The sequence below is a fragment of the Labeo rohita genome, chromosome 24, assembly GCF_022985175.1.
Source record: "Labeo rohita strain BAU-BD-2019 chromosome 24, IGBB_LRoh.1.0, whole genome shotgun sequence".
Classification (NCBI taxonomy): Eukaryota; Metazoa; Chordata; class Actinopteri; order Cypriniformes; family Cyprinidae; genus Labeo; species Labeo rohita.
In genome coordinates, this window is record NC_066892.1 from 18262370 (window position 1) to 18281299 (window position 18930).

The window sequence follows — 18930 nt, forward strand, 5'->3', positions numbered from 1 at the left end:
GAAAGTATAACAGACTTGGAAATTACGGATTGAAATCTACTTGCAAACAGTGCCGATTTTTCACAGTTCAATGAATATTGATGATAAAATAGAATCCTGCATTTTTTTTTTCATTGAATATTCTGTTTCACACTTAAATATGGATTGTGGATGTAAAATATAGATCGGCAGTGAGCAGATATTACAGATTTTTAAAAATAGAAATCAGTATTAGATATTTAATTGCTCAATAACTCATTTTTCCGTAGTTTTACATTTAGATTACTTTTTGCTGCATCTAACATTTAAAAGTTAATATTTAAAATTTTAATAATTTAATAACACTATTAAATGTAAACTTTAGCGAGTAAAATAAAGTGGATATTCATTATGAGATTTACTAAAGATTACATTTAATAGTGTTTTTAAATTATGAAAGTTTTAAAGATTAGTAAATGAAATTAATATCCATTTTATAATTAAGGTCCTATGAGTTCCACAATGCGGAAAACACGGAGAGAAAGCCAGAATCCAGTGATGAAAACGGAATGTCATATCATATACAAAGAGAAACCTAAAGGTCCTCACAGCAACCCGTCAAAATAAAAGTTCAGTTTAACTTGAAAAAACAGTGACAGAAATGTTACTTAATATAACAATTGACTAATACTACTAAAAAAAATTATTAAAACTCTATTTTTTAAGGAACTATTTACCAGAATTAACTTACCAGAGAATTTAAATATACTCTAAAAAAATAAAAATACATTTCATATATATATATATATATATATATATATATATATATATATATATATATATATATATATAAAATGACAATTCAAAAAACATAATAAATACATTGGGCCTTAAAAATGACTTTTTGTTAAACTTTCAATAAATTGTGTAAGTTTTTATGATTTCAATTAATTAGACATGCCTTTTGATTAATATTTTTTACATTTACCCATTAAAACAGAGTCTAGAAAAATCCAAAAGAAAAAAAAAATAAAAGTAATTTGGGAAAAAATAAAACTTTAATAGGGACCTATGTAATGTTTTTGCTTTAATTATTAATTGAATTGATTTAAGAACAGTATATAACATTAATATCAACACTGTTAGAAACAGGTGTTGAAAATCTTAAAAATACTAGAAATTTTCTGTCACTTTCCATTAAGTTTTTGAATATTTCCTTTAGCCATAAAACATGACGCAAAGCAATTTATAAACACAAAGAAACACATTTCTTCACATTAACACATTTCATGGAATTTTCCGGAGTGTACATTAAAATAATTACCATCTAATTAACCAGAACTAGTATTGAGCATCCCTAAAGTAAAACGTGTTGGGAACAGCAATTAACATGCTAAAATATGCACCGCATACATTAAATATCCAAAATACCAATCGTTAACAGTTTAAGATGCAAAGATAATCGTTCCCTCCACCGCCAGCACGGTACGTGGGTGTGTATGTGTAATTGTCTCCTCAGGTGTAACATGAGAGGATTTGTTTTGACAACCCACAATTCCAGGTGCCAAAGCCACAGATATCTGTAACAGACAGACGCGGACTGATTATAGAGGCTTTGAGGGCTGCTTACAGTCTGTTTCTTTAACCTATGACCAGTAGTTATCTTTAGTGCAGGAGTAAATTAACTTCTTCTGTACACAGACGGCCCAGGAGCCAACGTAGCATAAATTCACCTACATCAGGACCATTACCTTTGTGAATTGTCTACAAAAATTTCCTTCGAGAGAGCCAGTGCTCAATCAGATTAAGGACTTCTGTATTCTTTAAACGCACGCGTACGGAAATAGCATCAAGGCACGAAGGTGCGCGCGTGTTTTGTAGCAGACAAATGACAGCCAATGCAATGTATTTTGACGACAGACGAGCTGGCTGGCGAGTGAATCAAGCTGCTTAGCAACCTTCAGTGATAGCAGCTGCCAAGTCTTCTGTCTAACGCCGGAGCGATCTTGCTTGAAGAGAGAATTATGGATAACTTTACTGCTTAATTTGAAGGAGCAATTGATTCAGTTAAGGGCGTTTACTAATAGGAGCACAAAGTATTGGTTTAAACATAAAACCGCTCTGTCGTTTACTGCCAGCGGCGATGAGTTAGAGGAGAGGAAAATGGAAGAGCACAACTCAATTGTCCAGAGTAGGACATCAACTGCTAACACTGCAATGAACAAGCTAGGTTTTTTTGTCCCGAGTCGTTTTGCTGTCGATGACTCGTCTTTTGCAAGCCACGCACGGACATTGGCTTGCACTTTCCCGGACGGTGCCGTGTCAGGTCTTTAGCAAGCGATGCATTTTGTCTGTTTTTTTGTAAAGATGCGTTCTTCTGCTAGTGCTGCATTTTTGTTTTGCAAGCGGAAGCTGTATCTTTGCCACCATGTTCATTCCTGCATGCTGTAGGCAAGCATCCGCAGAAGTCTTTTCCCCCCTGAATTCGCACTGCATGAAAGAGCAATTAGATCTGTGGCCCAGTTTGCGGAGCTGGCCGATAGATAGTAGACCCAGTCGATTTTACAGCAGGAAACGCTCTGCGGGAGAAAGAGGCCTATGCCATCTGGAGGATCTGCTGGAACCTCTTTTCAACAAAGAAAAACGCAACCTGAGGGCGTTTGTATACGCTTCTTTCATCAGCGGCGGTTCAGAGCTTCAACCGAAAGAATGGCAAACGTTTATTGAGATATCTGTCAGCGCTTGATGACCACATTAGAGCTGTCATTCAACAACAAGTCTTTGAAGAATCCAAAACAGTTCAAACTGTTCCAAACGGAGTCGGTTTGACGCAGATGCAGAACAGATAAACAAAATCAGGCTTTATCTCCTTTCGATTTGGAGATGTTTAGATGAAGCAGACTCAAGCAGATCAGTGCTTAATAATGAATAACGAAGAAGAGCTGCAGAACAGGGATGAGAAATTAGATCTGGTTGCAAATTTATCCTGTGTTTGAAAGATGATTGTTAACGGAAAATATGAACGATGATTAGACTAGAGGTGGATGAAGTACTGGTTAAATGAAAATGTTATGAGACAAAAAACTCTATTAAGTTCCATTTGAGTTGAAAGCAAAAACAAACATAAAGCATATTCTGATTCACAAACAAATGACTCTTTTGAACCAGTTCTTTTACTCAATTGACCCTTCGCAAAGAGCTTGACTGACAGGTGATCTGACCAATCAGAACAAAGAATCCGACATTATGTTTGACAAACAAATCAGACAGGAGAGTAGATGAACTTCGGTCGACTTGAAACTTGAAAAACTGTATACTCATGTCTTTCCGCGGTTAAAATACGTTCAGTAGGGATTGGCGATAACGTTTGCAATATACCTGTAAAATTTTTCCCCACAATAAGAATTACTCTTCCCGCGATAAAAACGATAAAAGTCTAGTTGTTGACATATTTCTGTGTGCGACAGTATGGAGTCACATGCTGAAGGCAGCCGTGAAACTAGTATATTGCTAAATGAGGAGCTCCAATCTGGAACTGGTTTGGTCAAAACTGTGCAGTGCGACAAAAATCGGTTTGAATAACATTAAATGTACTAGTAGCAGGTGTGCAATGCAGTTTTGAGACTATTTACCATCCTGTTGTCCAACAAAGATATCATTTACTGACATGCTTTTCTCCAAATTAACTTTATAACATTGTCGAGTGTTTGAAATAACCTTTTGTGATCAGCCGTGGTTTCATATCACAGAATGAGGCTGAAATCATACTATTTTATAGTACTATAAAGGCTATGTCAATCAGCATGGCATTATAAATATACTTTATGCTTATAAAAACACCCAAAATTGCTTAAAGAACACAGACCATATATTACAGCTCTCGTATGTTTATTTTCTTCAAGTTTCCTCAGTTACTATTTCTCTATCTGCGTTTTATTCAGCTACAGCGATAACTGGGTTAGAGATTCCTGGAGAGTCGTCAGTACTGTTACTTCTGCTATGAAACATCTGTGGAATTTCTTCGCAAGAGCGCCCTCCGGCTTCCGAATCAGAATCAGAAAGAGCTTTATTGCCAAGTGTGTTTACACACAACGAATTCGTCTTGGTGTTAGAAGCTTCCAGTACAAAAAGTACAAAAATTTACGTGTACTCAGTAATGCTCACAGCACCCTGTTTTGGGTAAAAATAGGAAAGATAATACTTTTCTCTAAAGAAACATGAGTCCCTGAATTATCATCATTGATATCGTTATCGCAATAAATACTAGAAATTATCATGATCAATTTTTATGCCCATATCGCCCATCCCTAACGTTCAGATGTTCATTCATGTTTATTTCATGCTTTATGTAAATATAGGGAACAGAGGCAACATTAAGGAGCCACAAAACAGTATTTATTGTTTGAATTCCTTACAAAATGCCAAAATCTTAAAGCTGAGACCTTGTTTCATATCAGAAGTAACCTGCTGTCTTGTCTGTTGGCATGTTGTCAGTTTCCTCTTTGCTCTGTATTTTTCACTGAATGAGGACATGATGTGTAGTGTGAGAGTGACAATGTTTGTCGGACATAGCAACAGTAACTAATTCTGAATTAAAGCAATAATTAATTTGCAAACAAGTTTTTACGCTCACTTGAGGTGGCTTTTGAAGAAAAAATAACGTACCATCTACACTACACCTAAACCTAGCGATAATATGAACTTAAGCGAACGTCACATAAAAACGCGATCGCAAACATGCCGTTTTTATCATGAGCCAGATTTCAGAATTCGTACCCAAGGATTCCCCATCGTAAAGCCAATTCCATGCCGCACGAGGTACCAAGCGTCCGGAAAGCGAAACACATAGAGCTCTAATTATAACTGTGTACAAAAACAATTAGTGCTCGCTGTTTTACCACCTCTAGTGTTAATTTCTGTTGGAAACTGCATTGATATGTATTTATTGGTATGCATTTCACATCTTGCGAAAAACTTCCCACAGGTACCCTTTCGTCACGAGATCAGGTACAATATTTCTCTTTTCATCACATGAATAAATTCCATTTTAAAATATATTCAAGAAAACAGCTATTTTAAATTGCATTAATATTTGTTTTGATCAAAAAAAACACTGACTTGGTCACTGGTCAGCATAAAAGATGTCTATAATTTTTTTGCTTGTATTGCCCAGCTCTAGTCTGATTCTTAGTTTGTATACTGTATTATGCGTAACACAAGAAAGACACTGTATAACTGTTTACAGAACTGACCATCATGAAAATCATTTAGGTTTTTTTCTAAACAAAACCAGATACAAACAAGAACCGGATCTCAATGTGGTCGAGTTCAGTGGAGGGTCTCTGACAGTGAACAGGAAGCAATCTTGAAGCGCTTAAAAATCTGTGCAGGGGTCTCTGTGGTCTCTTTACACAGTACAGTAATGTGTAGTTGGCCACTGCTTGACCCGACATTACAATGCGGACAGGAAAGCCTCGCATACATCTCTTTAATGAAGCGAAAGTGAAGCCGCACCACGTCTCTTGGCAGCGTTAACCTCAAGCTCAACTTGTGGCCACCCTGGGTTAACCTGCCCTGTGATCATTGTTTCCTTCCTTCGACTTGGCATTTCTTAAAGTAGGGCCCCCCCACCACTCTAACTGTGGCTTTCTGAACCGGTGCCAGGCCACACTCGATGCCAAGGATTACACTCTGGGTCTGCTGCCAGGCACACGCTGGGCTCCAGTGTGCAGAGACCTCCAGACAGCGGTGAAAAGAACACCATCCTCTCTACATAGCTGCAGTCGTGCACTCCGAGCGCATCAATACCATCTGACGACATGAGGACCTTGAGATCCGCTTCACTAAGGGTGCTGGTAAGAAGGCGCTGATCTTTTTGCTAACTTTCACTTGTCAGGTTCATTAATTAGAATAAGAGCATGTAGTAGTGTGTAACCAGTCAGGTGACAACATGGAAAACCCTACTGGATTCCATAACAGAGATCTCTCAAGCACAGATGTAGACGCTGAGCGAAATGTTTCAAAGTGGGTGAACTACTTGTGGGAAGCCTTCACATGATCGATTTATGTTCTTGTGGAAAAAGACCCTTCTATCTGAAATAAACAGAACCTGACTGGGTCACAATTCAATGGTGAGTAACCGGTTACCAGTTACCATTAACACTGGTGACAAGAACACTTAAATTTCTATAGTATAATTTTATTTATATTTAAAGGCCAAATATGTAAGTTTTCGCTGCTAGAGGGCGCATATTCAAAACAAACCAGAAACAAAGGCGTAGTTTAATGATGACGTGATTGAGTGTGGAAAAAAAGTGTGGATTTGTTGTCTTCATGCCCACAGCCGATACAATCCAACGGGACTCGGGTTAGAAATAATGTTCATTGATGAGCTAATGTATAAATGACTTATTAAGGTCATTGTAGTACGAAGCAGGGTGGGGCTGGAAGTCATGGAAGTGAAACTAGGCCGCTGAAGCAATTGCTAATGAAGGACGAGCACCATACACGGCACGAAAGCAGTGGAGTATTTATTATGCCACAGTCGACCGTTTCCACTTCCTCCAGTCATGCGTATGTAGGGAAAAGCAGCGCTGTTTTATCATACTCGATACATATGAGTGTGTTGAAAGTTGTGTTATAATGCTACGCTGTGCGTTTGTCACCTGTCTAATAAAATGCATAACATATTAAAGCGTCTCCATGTTTTCTACAAAGTAAAACCGGAGAATCAAGGGTGTATGACGTCACTGGAAGGAGATCCAATGACATGATATGTGTCAAAATGTGTCAACATAATTTTAGTGTAAAAAAATACAAAGTTCTACTGTAAAGTTATATTCGATTTTACAACTTGTTACCAAGGTGGAGCAAATCCACAAACCATAAAACAACCGTAAAAATTATTTAAACAGATTTACAGCTCAAACTATATGTAAGTTTCAACATAAAAATTAATGTAAATGTTTTCATGAAATTTAAAGCGGTCATCAGATGCCCATTTTCCACAAGTTGATACAATTCTTTAGGGTCTTAATGAAAAGTCTACAACTTTTTTTTTACTTTCTCAAAGGTAGTGTAAAACAACACCCTTTTTACCTTGTCAAAAACAGCGACCGTTTCGGTGCGTGTCCCTTTAAATGCTAATGAGGTTTGCTCACCCCGCCCCTCTCTTCTGTGGGGCGACCAGCCATTCTCTGAGAGACTGTAAACTTTAGCCACGGAATTTGCTATCTAGCACATTTTTAGGAAAGGCGCTTTGCAAAGATTCACTAAAAACGTATACTCACTTCTTCTGTAGGTGAAGCTGCATCACAAGTGATTTGCGCGAACATAGATGCATTTAGGTAGGTAAACAAAAGTAATACCCTACATATTCAGCGGCTCAGATGTCGGGATGGCTGCTATGATCATTATTACATCCAATAACTGATCACCTCAATCGCTTAGGAGACATTCTTGTCTTCCACTGCTCCGTTGTCGAAACAATGGTGGACTGTTCACAGCTCACTCAGGGCGGGTCTAAGTTAAAATGCCAGTGTCAATCAACAATCATGGGAGGTGCCTTAGTCTGTGTGACGTCACGCAGCCAAGAATCTGAGAATGGCTTGATCTGAGAAAGGGGTTATTATTTATAGGAATTTTTAAAAAATTGATTTTTATCATTATAGGGCAGTTGTGTACACACACTGCCAACACACATTTATGCTCAAACAACATGCAAAACTTTGCATCGATGACCCCTTTAAAAAAACCCTTCACTTCCACTGTAAGTGCCTCACCATCTCATTCTTTAAGAAAAGAGTGATGAGGAATTTTTTTTAATTGTTTGTGCTAATCAGTGTTATGCCACTAATGCTGTCATTTAAGTTTAACCCAACCAGGAATATTCCTTCAGCTTTAGTACACTTGCTCTTTGTGGCGCTTACACGACCTCCATTATCTAAGCAGCGAGCCAGTTTGTGTAAGGCCACCTTCACAGTAAATATCTGTGGCAATAACATAATGTCACCAGCCAAAGTCAAATCAATACGCACTTGAGTGGAGAAAGAGCGTCTCGCTTGTAAGTGCAGGGCGACGTATTCGGTGCCCGGATCAGTAACGCTCCTTCTGCCTGCCCTTAAACCTTTCTTCGATTAAAAAGGGAATGTAATCGCAGCTGAGGTCTAGCAAAGTGCTTCTCAATCCACTCCTACACCTCATACACTGGTTTATTTAATACATTAAAAACTCCAGCTGCTAAACACCATAGTACTTTTCCACTTCATTTCTTTAGTTCAGTCCAAGTCAGACACAAGTAAAAACATGAGTGCACTGGAGAGCTGCTTTATAGTAGAACTCGAATTGTAATTCAAACTAAAAGGAACTGCTTACTTTAAAGCAAACTACTTCATGAACAGCTACATAAAGAAAAGGAGAGGAAAGGAGAATTCCACTTCCAGAACAACAATTTACAAATAATTTACTCACTCCCTTGTCATCCAAGATCTTCATGTCTTTTGGTCTTCAGTCGTAAAGAAATTATGGTTTTTGAGAAAAAAACATGTCAGGATTTTTCTCCAAATAATGGACTTCATTGGTGCCCCGTTTTTGAACTTTCATAATGCAGTTTAAATGCGGCTTCAAAGGGCTCTAAACAATCCCAGCCGAGGAAGAAGCACCTTATCTAGCGAAACGATCTGTAATTTTTTTTCGGAAAAAAAAAATTTCTATACTTTTTAAGCACAAAAGCTAGCAGAGCACAGGCTCTGGGATGCACGTCCACGATGCTACAAATTAGTGATGGGTCGTTCTTGAACGAATCTTTAATGTGACTCAGGAAGAACGATTCATCTCAAGGAGAGATTTGTTCAGTCGCACATGCGCAACATTCTATTAGGTTCTGTACTGGAATTAGTTCACCCGTTTCAAGTCTTCGGGTTTTTCCGAGTCGTTCGTTCATCTTATGGGGCTGTCACGTGATGAACGACTCAAACTCAAAAACTTCTCAGATAAGAGGTGAGGTGAGCTAATCATAGACTAAAGACCCAGGTAAACAATGGATTAATCTTTTCTGTTTCTTATAGCATTATAGTTTTGTCTTGTTTGTAGTGTGATCAATGTTTGTGTAAGCAGTAGATGTGTTAGGGAAGTAACATGTAACATTTTAATTATATTTTGCTAAAATGAATGAAATGACTCGAAAAAGATTCGTTCATTTTGTTGAACGAGACTCAAAGATCCGAGTCGGTAAAATGATTCGAACTTCCCATCACTACTATGAATCACGTGTAAGTTCATCGTCTGAGTACCGAGTATGGGGCAAAACTCCATCTTATTTTCTCCTACAACTTGAGAGGAGGACATCATTGTACCTTTTTGTTTGTAAACAGCGCTTACGAACTTACTTGCACTTTCTTAGTCTTTGCGCATTCGCTTTGTAAACACTGGGTCTGTAGTTCCGCTTACGTTCCGCATGACCTTTCGACGTGATTCAATAGTACGTAGCGTCGTGAACGTGCATCCCAGAACCTGCGCTACACAAGCTTTTGTGCTTAAAAAGTATGAAAAAAAATGTATTTTCCGAAAAATCGATCGTTTCGCTAGATAAGACCCTTCTTCCTCGGCTGAGATTGTTTAGAGCCCTTTGAAGCCGCATTTAAACTACATTTTGGAAGTTCAAAATCGGGGCACCAATGAAATCCATTATATGGAGAAAAATCCTGAAATGTTTTCCTCAAAAACCATAATTTCTTCACGACTGAAGACAGAAAGACATGAACATCTTGGATTACAAGAAGGTGAGTAAATTATTTGTGAATGTTGTTCTGGAAGTGGACTTCTCCTTTAACTGCTGTTTTCTCAATGCTGTCATGTTTGTAATTGAGAGGAAAGGATGTTTGGCGAACTGCTCAGGTATTTCAAATTTTTATCTAAGCGAAGAACGCAAAAGAACTTCACAGTATACTGAGGCCTAAAATGTGCAGCAAGAACTGCTGCTTACATTCAAAAAATTGGTTAAAGAAAAACACAATCCTAAGACATTTTCAATATTTGGATGGACTACATTTTAAAGTACTCTTAGCTATCTAGACTAAACCAATATGTAACTGAGAGACAGCACATTTTGAACCGTCTGAGAGCCATCACGGGCACACACACAGCAGGCTCATTAGGCAGAAGTGGGGAGTTGAGAGAAATGTGTGTAGCAATCCTGGGTCAGACTCTGTGCAAGGACGGTATGTCTGTGAGAGGAAGCGGTGAGTGGAATGAACCCAGCCATTATAACTCAGCTCATCCGTCACTGTGAGGCCTCAGGCCCGTCTACCCGCTGTTACCCTGGCAACACACTCCTAAACTTACATTCAGTATTGTTTCAGGAGTACAAGGAACAATTACTGAAATTATTTTTCTTTTGCTTTAAATGTGAGGCATGTGGAGAAGAAAAGCAAAAAATGATACAAAAATGTAAAAAGTATTAGGGCTGTACATTTAAATTTAAAACCATTAATTTGAAAAATAAATAAATAAACAGTTGAAAACAATTTGCAATTGATTTGCATATAATGAAATGAATTTGATAAATATAAGCCATGTGAAGAAGATACTAATGATAATGTGTTTTAGGAAAGCAAGAAAAAAAATAAGCAATGGTATCAGGGCTGTGAAATTAAAACAATTATAAAAATAAAACATGAAAAAACTGAAAAGCAATTAATTAGCAAATCATAGAAATCATTTGATTAAATATAATTCATTTAATTAAATGTTTTATGCAAGCATAAAATGAAAAAATTGAAATTGAAAAAAAATTAAAAGGGATTCATTTAATTGTGAGGTGTTTGGAGAAAATACAAAGAAAAAGTGTTTTAGACTAGTAAAAAAAAAAAAATCAAATAAGGTTATTAGGGCTGTAAAATTAATTGTAAATGAATTCCTAATTAATTTAATTCATTAATTCATTTACAATTCATTAGCATTTAATAAAATTAATTTGATTAAAATATTTAAATTAAATATGAAGCATGTAAAGAAGATATTAAAAATGTTTTATGCAAGCAAAAAAACAAACAAACAGACAAAACAAATCAAGCAATGGTATCAGGGCCATAAATTTAAAATTCTAAAAAATAAAATTAAAACACACAAAAAAAGCAATAAATTAGGAAATAACATAATTAATTCAATTAAATGTGAGGCATTTGATTAAATGTTTTATGCAAGCAAAAAAAAAAAAAAAAAAAAAAAAAAAAATTAATCAAACAATGGTATCAGGGCTGCAAATTTAAAACAAATAATTCTAAAAATAAAACTTGAGAAGAAGAAAAGGAATTCATTTGATTAAATATGAGACATTTGGAGAAAAAAAACAATGTGTTTTAGGCAAGTAAAACAAAAGAAAACTTAAAATGTAATTTAATTTTAAAACAACTCTAAAAAATAAAATATAAAAAAACTGTCAAAAACATCTTAATTAATTAGATCGTAGTGGTATAAAATTCATTTTAAAACATTAAAAAAGGAAAAAAATGCAACTAATTAGCATATAATAACATTCATTTAATTAAATGTGAGGCGTGTAAAGAAGATTAAAAAAAATGTGTACAAGCAAAAACAAAAACAAACAAAGGAATCAAGGACATAACTTTAAAACAATTAATTCTAAAAATAAAATAAAAATATAAAAAAATAATGAAATTATCATTGAATTAATTCATTTGAAGCATTTGATTAAATATTTTACGCAAGCAAAAAATAATTCAACCGTGGTATCAGGGTTGTACATTTAAAACAATTCTAAAAATAAATTTTAAAGAAGCATCTGGAGAAAATACAATGTGTTTTAAGTTAAAAAAATATTCAAAAGACTATTAGGGCTGTCAATTTAATATTAAAACAACTCTACAAAAGAAAACATTTTTAAAACATTGAGGTTAATTAATTGATTCACAGTCTTATTAACATTACACAGAGCTATTTTCCAACTTGCGTCACTGCTCATTAGTTCCAACTACGGCTTTTTTGACAAACTCCAGCTGATGCTTTGTAAACACTGTTCCTGAGAAAAGCACATTACTGTTGAATGTGAGCAGCAATGTCATTTAGGCAGACCTGGTTTCCTCCCTGCCCTTTGCTCCCAGTGTAATTTGAGACAAGACTGAAAAAAGGAACTGAATGAAAGGTAGAGAGAGCAGGCATGTTCGCATTCAGCCGCGGTCTAACCTAATCAAGCCGGACAAGGTCATCATTTTCCAGCTTTCTTCTAATTAGGCTTAATTTGGTTACAGTAATCCTTACAGACAGAGCTACTGTGTGTCCGGGGTAAAACACACTTCCCTCTTTTAAAAATTAAGAGTCTTGCTTTTATACCTTCGTTTTTTTCAGCTGATTTTAGTGCTTGTGTTTCCCCTGCATGTCAATCTGATGCCATCTGACAGTGATTTGATTTGATAGTGGCTCATATGATCATCCCTCTAACTGACAGACTGCATCTTGTCACTGTGGCGTGAAAATCAAACAGCCTCGTGACAAATTTCTGTTCCTTTCAACCTTCTGCTGAGCATGCGTCCCAGCTGAAGGCCTGCGACTGTGACGGACGCACTTTGCAGGAAGATCAAAGTTCAACGATCAGCCTGCGATTCGCTGTGATGGAATACCTCAATCAATAGAGCGAGTCAAAGGTCAGCTGATCCAGGATGAAATCATGGTTCTGGACTGCCGGCTGGTTGCATGTGAACTAGCACTCCTCTTTCCACCCCAGCGCCGGCAGCCGAGAGGTCACGTGACCACGGCATCCACTGGTGGATATGCCATATTTAGATTGCCACGCGTGAATGGCACTAAGCCACAGAGACCTAGACGGCATCGGCGTACACGCATGCTCGCACGCTCGCTGCCGAGTCCTGCCGGTATATCGGCACACCCACACGCCGTAGTTTGTATGGGAATACATCTTACCACATCATAGCGTTTTGACAGGCTTGGCTGACTGAAAACATTCCCTAAATAATCCGGCTACTACTACTGAATGTCAGGAAAGCTTTTACTACAAATGGAAGTACATGCTTTCTGACAAAACACTGCTAACTGATACTAGAAAGATACTGTTTTAAAAGGCCACAGTGCAGACAATTGAGTTTTTTATTAATACGTTGAAAAATAAATGCATTTGACAAAAATTCTCAAATAATTACAAAGAAATGGCAAGTGACGCATAGAATTAAACATGTAATTTTTTGTAAAACGTACTCTAATAAACTATTTTTACAGTGTAGTTATTTTAGTATTGTTTATATACACTACCAGTCAAAAGTTTTTGAACAGTAGGATTTTTAATGTTTTTTTAAAGTCTCTTCTGCTCACCAAGCCTGCATTTATTTGATCCAAAGTACAGCAAAAACAGTAAAATTTTGAAATATTTTTACTACTTAAAAAAACTGTTTTCTATTTCAAAAAGTTAAATTGTCAAAGCTAAATTTTCAGCATCATTACTTCAGTCTTCAGTCACATGATCCTTTAGAAATCATTATAATATGCTGATTTGTTGTTTAAGAAACATTTATTATTATTATTACTATTATGAATACTTAAAACAGTTAAGTATTTTTTTTTCAGAATTCTTTGATGAATAGAAAGATCCAAACATCAGCATTTATCTGAAATAAAAAGCTTTTGTAACATTATATACTATACCATTTAAAAGTTTCAAGTCAGCATAATTATTTATTTTATTTCACTTTATTTATTAATTTAGTTTTTGATTTATAATGTTACAAAAGATTTCTATTTATGATAAACGCTGTTCTTCTGAACTTTATATTCATCAATTAAAAAACCTGAAAAAATATACTCAACATAAAAATAATATTTTTTGTTGTTGTTGTTTCTGAAGGATCATGTGACTGGAGAAATGATGCTAAAAATTCAGTTTTGAATTCACAGGAATAAATTATATTTTAGAATATATTCACATAGAAAACAGTTATTTTAAATAGTAAAAATATTTCAAATTTTTACTGTTTTTGCTGTACTTTGGACCAAACAAATACAGGCTTGGTGAGCAGAAGAGAATTCTTTAAAAAACATTAAAAATCTTACTGTTCAAAAACTTTTGAATGGTAGCGTACTATTGTAGTGTTTTTTGTCTTAAGTTTTCCATTAACTATTTTTATTTTACTTTTAAAACTAAAACTTTTTATTTTGGTTAGCTGACAATGCAAAGTTTCTAATTTATTTACATTTGTAAGTCTAAGTGTAAGTATTTCAGCTTTTTTCAGTTAAAAACTATTTTAATCAACTGGAAAAAAAGGTGTAGAAAAAAAAAATCATCTAAAATCTACTAACTGAAATCATAAAGATTCAGATTTTTTTAAAGGCCACACCTCAGGCTTTTGACCTATTTATTGGTACACTGTGAAAGAACAAGAAAGAAAGAAAGAAAGAAAGAAAGAATACCGGGTTTGAGAAAATTTAAAAGCAATTTCACTCAGAAATTGCTAGTAAATTTCACAAATAATTACAAAAAAATGACAATTCTGAAGTAGAAAGACTAAAATAGTATTTTCTTGTACTCCAACATACTCCAAAATCAATTACAGTATTTAATAATATTTCGAATTAGCTTTTTTTTTAAAAAAAAAAATTAAAGGTTTTGTTTATTTTAGTAATACAGAATGTGCTTTTGATATTTTTACTAGTTTAGCTTAATTTTTATTTCAGTTTTAGAACTTCTTTTCAAGTTATTTTATGGGCCTTTTTATGTCTTTATTTAGACAGAATAGTAGAGAGCAGACAGGAAAGTACTGGGTGAAGAGAGGGGAGTGGGACTGGCAAAGGACCTCAAGTCGGGAATCAAACTCGGGTCACCGTGAACACAGGTCTGTTTTATGTCGGCCCACTAACAATGAGGCTATAGGCACAGACTAAATTTCATTTTTTTACAGTCTAACTTTAAGTGTTTTAGGTTTATATTCTTTTGTATATTTATTTTACAATAACAACACTAGTAGTTTGCCTGCATATACATAAAACTGTAATACAATACTCCTGCATTGTTCTCAAATCAAACTAATTACCACAATGGCCATACTACTCTTATGTTGGGCTGTGAGAGCATTTCCTCACCACACAAGCCCTACTGTGGAATGTGTCAGCATGATGTAAGAGGTGGGTAACAAAGCTAGCATGAACTGAACTACTGGTCCAACAGGCTGAGTCGCACTACCGCAGCTCTTAGCAGCACTGATGCAAATCTGAGGTGAACACCAGCTGTCTGTGTACAGCCTCCAAGCTTGGGCATTCAAGCAGATAATTTCTTATAAACCACCAATGGACTAAACCAATAGGATTTGGGAATCAAGAACCTATACGGAAAAGTGTTCAAAAAGAACAGTCGTGACATTTGATTCAGTTAACAGAATATTGGATATATTCAAACTAAACACTAAAATACTCCTGGAGCATTTCATTTACTAGTATAGAGTTGTGCCGCAACGCTGCTACTGATTTGGAAACAGTCAACAGCCATTGTAGTCCGATTCCCAAACGAATCACTATTATGGACTAGTTCTTTATAGTGAATCACTAGAGCTGTCAAACGATTAATCGCGATTAATCGCAGTTAATTGCGATTAATCGCATTCCAAAATAAAAAATTTTGTTTACATAACATGTCTGTGTGCTGTGTATATTTATTACGTATATGTAAATACACACCTTTTATAGTTTGAAAATATTTTCATGTATATATTTATATTATATATATCTTTATATTTAACATAAGACAACATATTTTTCTTACATTTATACATTCATATTTATATACACATAAAACATACACAGCAGTATATTACATAAAAACTTTTATTTCGAACACGATTAATCGTTTGACAGCACTACTTCAGTATGAATCAGTAAGTTGACTCACTTACTGAATCACAAGTGTTTTGTCACGTGTGAGCAAGAAGCCTATTAAAAAGCATTTATAAACGGATTTTAATAAAACATTTCTTTATGTATTTGTTCTGATCAAATCATAAGGCTGTAAAAGCAAATAGTATTTAGTATTTCCACATTTCAACATTAGTTGACATTGGTTAATGCATTAACTAACATTAAATAACAATGTGCAATAATTTATATGGCTGTCTCCCCATTGTTTGTTCATGTGAATAGACAGAATAGACAGAACTTTTGATTTTAGTATTGTTTTCATTGTTGGTTCATATTAACCCAAGCAGTTAACTAATGTTAACAAATGGAACTTGCATCGTAAAATCGTGAATGGCACCATTAATGAACTGAATGGAAACAGAACTATGGTAATCATGGTTCGAGAGGAGCAAAAGAGAGGAAAAAACAACAACAGAATGTATTCAAGCCCAAATGTATCCATCGTGTTAAAATGATGAGCTACGACTTAAATGCTAAGGTGCGTCTAAACATGACCTAGACCCAATGAACTAGCCGGCGGCGTGACGTCATACACCGTAAAACCTCGTCACGGAGGCTACGAACTCCGTCGACCAAACTAAAAATCTCCCGGAGTGCTGGACGACAAAAGCAGCCTCCGCTCCACACACACAAGCGCTTGTGAAAATAGCGGAGTTCAGGCAAATCACGAGGTAAATGCTAATTAGCAGCCTTCCCAGCCAGTGGCGCCCCAACTTTTCCCTTTCTTCAAACCGAAAACCGAACCGTGGCGTGCGGTAGTTGAGCAAAAAGCTGACTCACTAATCTCAGCCCGCACAGAAACGAAACGCGGCGACTGTCAACTAACAACGCGCGTTTACTTTCAATAGAACGCGCCCGCGAACGATACATTGTTGCTTTTAGCGGCTTTGGAACGGTTACAGTCCAACTCGCTCTAGTGTAACACAAGCATTCCATGGAACTCCATTCGCACGTTACAATGTAACAGTTCCGCCCGCTAAAGTTAAAACACCACTGAATATCGTTCCACGGACGGACTTGCCTTCCTCGCATAGTCAAATGGAGGCTCGCAGGCTAAAGCTAGCCAGGCAAATAAGAAGAGGGGGGAGCTGGCTAAACTTAATCGCACAAACGCGAGCAGCGCGGGCGAATCAAGTAAATCGGCGACACAATTGAAATGTTAAAACAATAACAGCCGTGCATCCGCTTCAAGGTCGCTCAAAGCGATTTGTTTACACAACAACAACAGGCAAAACACAACTCTCGAACTCTGCAAAGTGGCCAGGCTGAAATAGCGAGTGTAGCTGGTTTAGCAAGCTAATGCAGGATACCGCCGCCGCGGAACTGTGATTGGATCCTGCAGCGAGTGTGTAAAAATCGCGTTACAAAGCCACCCCAAACCGCCATTCACCGGCAAACATTCAACATTTGCAACCGTGTCCGACTTACAGTGTTTTGTTTCCTCCTAAATCCAGTACGTTATGTCCAGCTCTGACCTTCGGCTTGGTGAAACAGCATTATAGTTAACTGCCGCCGCCATGTTCCTGCTGCCTTATGCCTAACGATGGCTGGCTGCTTGTTTATCTCGCCAGCAAAACCTCCCCCACATACTACGGGCACCAGTATCTACTCGTTTACTCTAGCCTGCATAGCAACCTTGCAGTGAGCAACGGGGCAAAATGATGATACAGCAAACATAAGGACACGGCAAGCCCGTCGGATTGAATTTTCTCCGTCTTTGTGTTTTTTAAACTGCAAGTGGAGGTTTCATAATATTATAGGAGGGAATCAAAACAGTGTCGAAAAGCCAGTTTACACAAGCTTTCGCCTTTAAAGTGCTGCTGTGGGAGAAAAAGTGTGCCGGAGTGGTCAGGTTACGAGCCGGTGTTGTTGTTGTTCCAAACCCAAAGCAATCTGCACTCTATTATCAATGTCATAACAGCTTAATTAAAAATCACATTGGATCACCCACATCAAACTGCTTTCCAGACCTTCATACATCACATCCTGCGTGTTATGATTTACCTCAGGGTGCTTAATATACATTTGCTATCAGATAAAAACTTTTTAACACAACAAACTACTAAAATAACATCAGAACATTTTCGACCAAGTTAAGGCCTGGACAATATAAAAGGAAATTCAAAAGCGTTTGGCTATGTGAATCCAATTTTATCCATCATTAGTACTTTTTTAATTTATTAGACGTTCAAATAATCGAGTCTTCTATGTGCTGAATCAAGTATCAATACGTGTTGATTTTGTCACGTCACTATAGGAAATCTTGCTTGATAGTAACATTTAAACCAATATAAATTATTTTGTATCTACATTGTTTAGAGGTCTAAACACACGTCTTTGTCATTTCTACCCGTCATTTTAAAGACAGCCTACATAAGAACACTTGAGATACAATGAAAGCCCCAGTTTTTCCAATAGTGTAGTGCTCCACCATGTCTCATAACTGTATTGAGTTGTCAAGCACACAAACATTTCTTACTTTTCTCCCAGAATACAAGCCCCAAATGGCCACGAGCTCAGGGACTGGATGATCGGGCAAAAAGCCAGCGCTTACCGTGATTACTCAGCAATAAACCCCAAATGTGTCAGGTATCCGATCAAAACCCATACGGCGACAGGTTGATTTCCTATAAAACACTTCCATGTGAACGCAAGCCAGCGAGTGAGATGAAGAACGGACGAGTCGAAACGAATCCCACAGTTGCAACCCGTGTCGATCAAAGGTCTACATCGAATGTAACTTCTCTCAAAGGGAAATCTGCAAACAGTGACTTATGCAATATTCGCTGTTCACACTTTCAGATTGGCAAGCGCTTGACAACAATTGTGAAAGCACGGGGTTGTCGCAACTACACGTCCCGAAAGAGACCGCTTTCCGTTCAGGAAAGCATTAATACATGTTAGTTTCGTATTTTATACTTTCGGTAATAGAAAATAACCCCCAACATGATTTGCAAAAACCAGTAAATATCACTGAGCTCAGGCACGAAATGTCGTGGCAAACAGCGCCACCTCATGGTCACACCAACACTTTAAGGACAA

The 18930-nt window shown here is 36.6% G+C and overlaps 1 protein-coding gene across 5 annotated transcripts in view; it reads right to left on the minus strand.

Annotated features, from left to right (window-relative positions):
• ncoa2 (nuclear receptor coactivator 2) overlaps positions 1-18633 on the minus strand; it is a 128665-nt gene extending 110032 nt beyond the window's left edge. For 3 of the 5 annotated variants that reach the window (XM_051097757.1, XM_051097756.1, XM_051097754.1), the window contains exon 1: positions 17317-17588. The gene's annotated coding sequence lies outside the window, so the exon portion shown is untranslated. Of the gene's footprint in view, positions 1-17316; positions 17589-18442 lie in introns of those variants that run through there. The other 2 variants (XM_051097755.1, XM_051097758.1) reach the window with 2 other exon arrangements.
• Between the last annotated feature and the right edge of the window lie 297 nt (positions 18634-18930).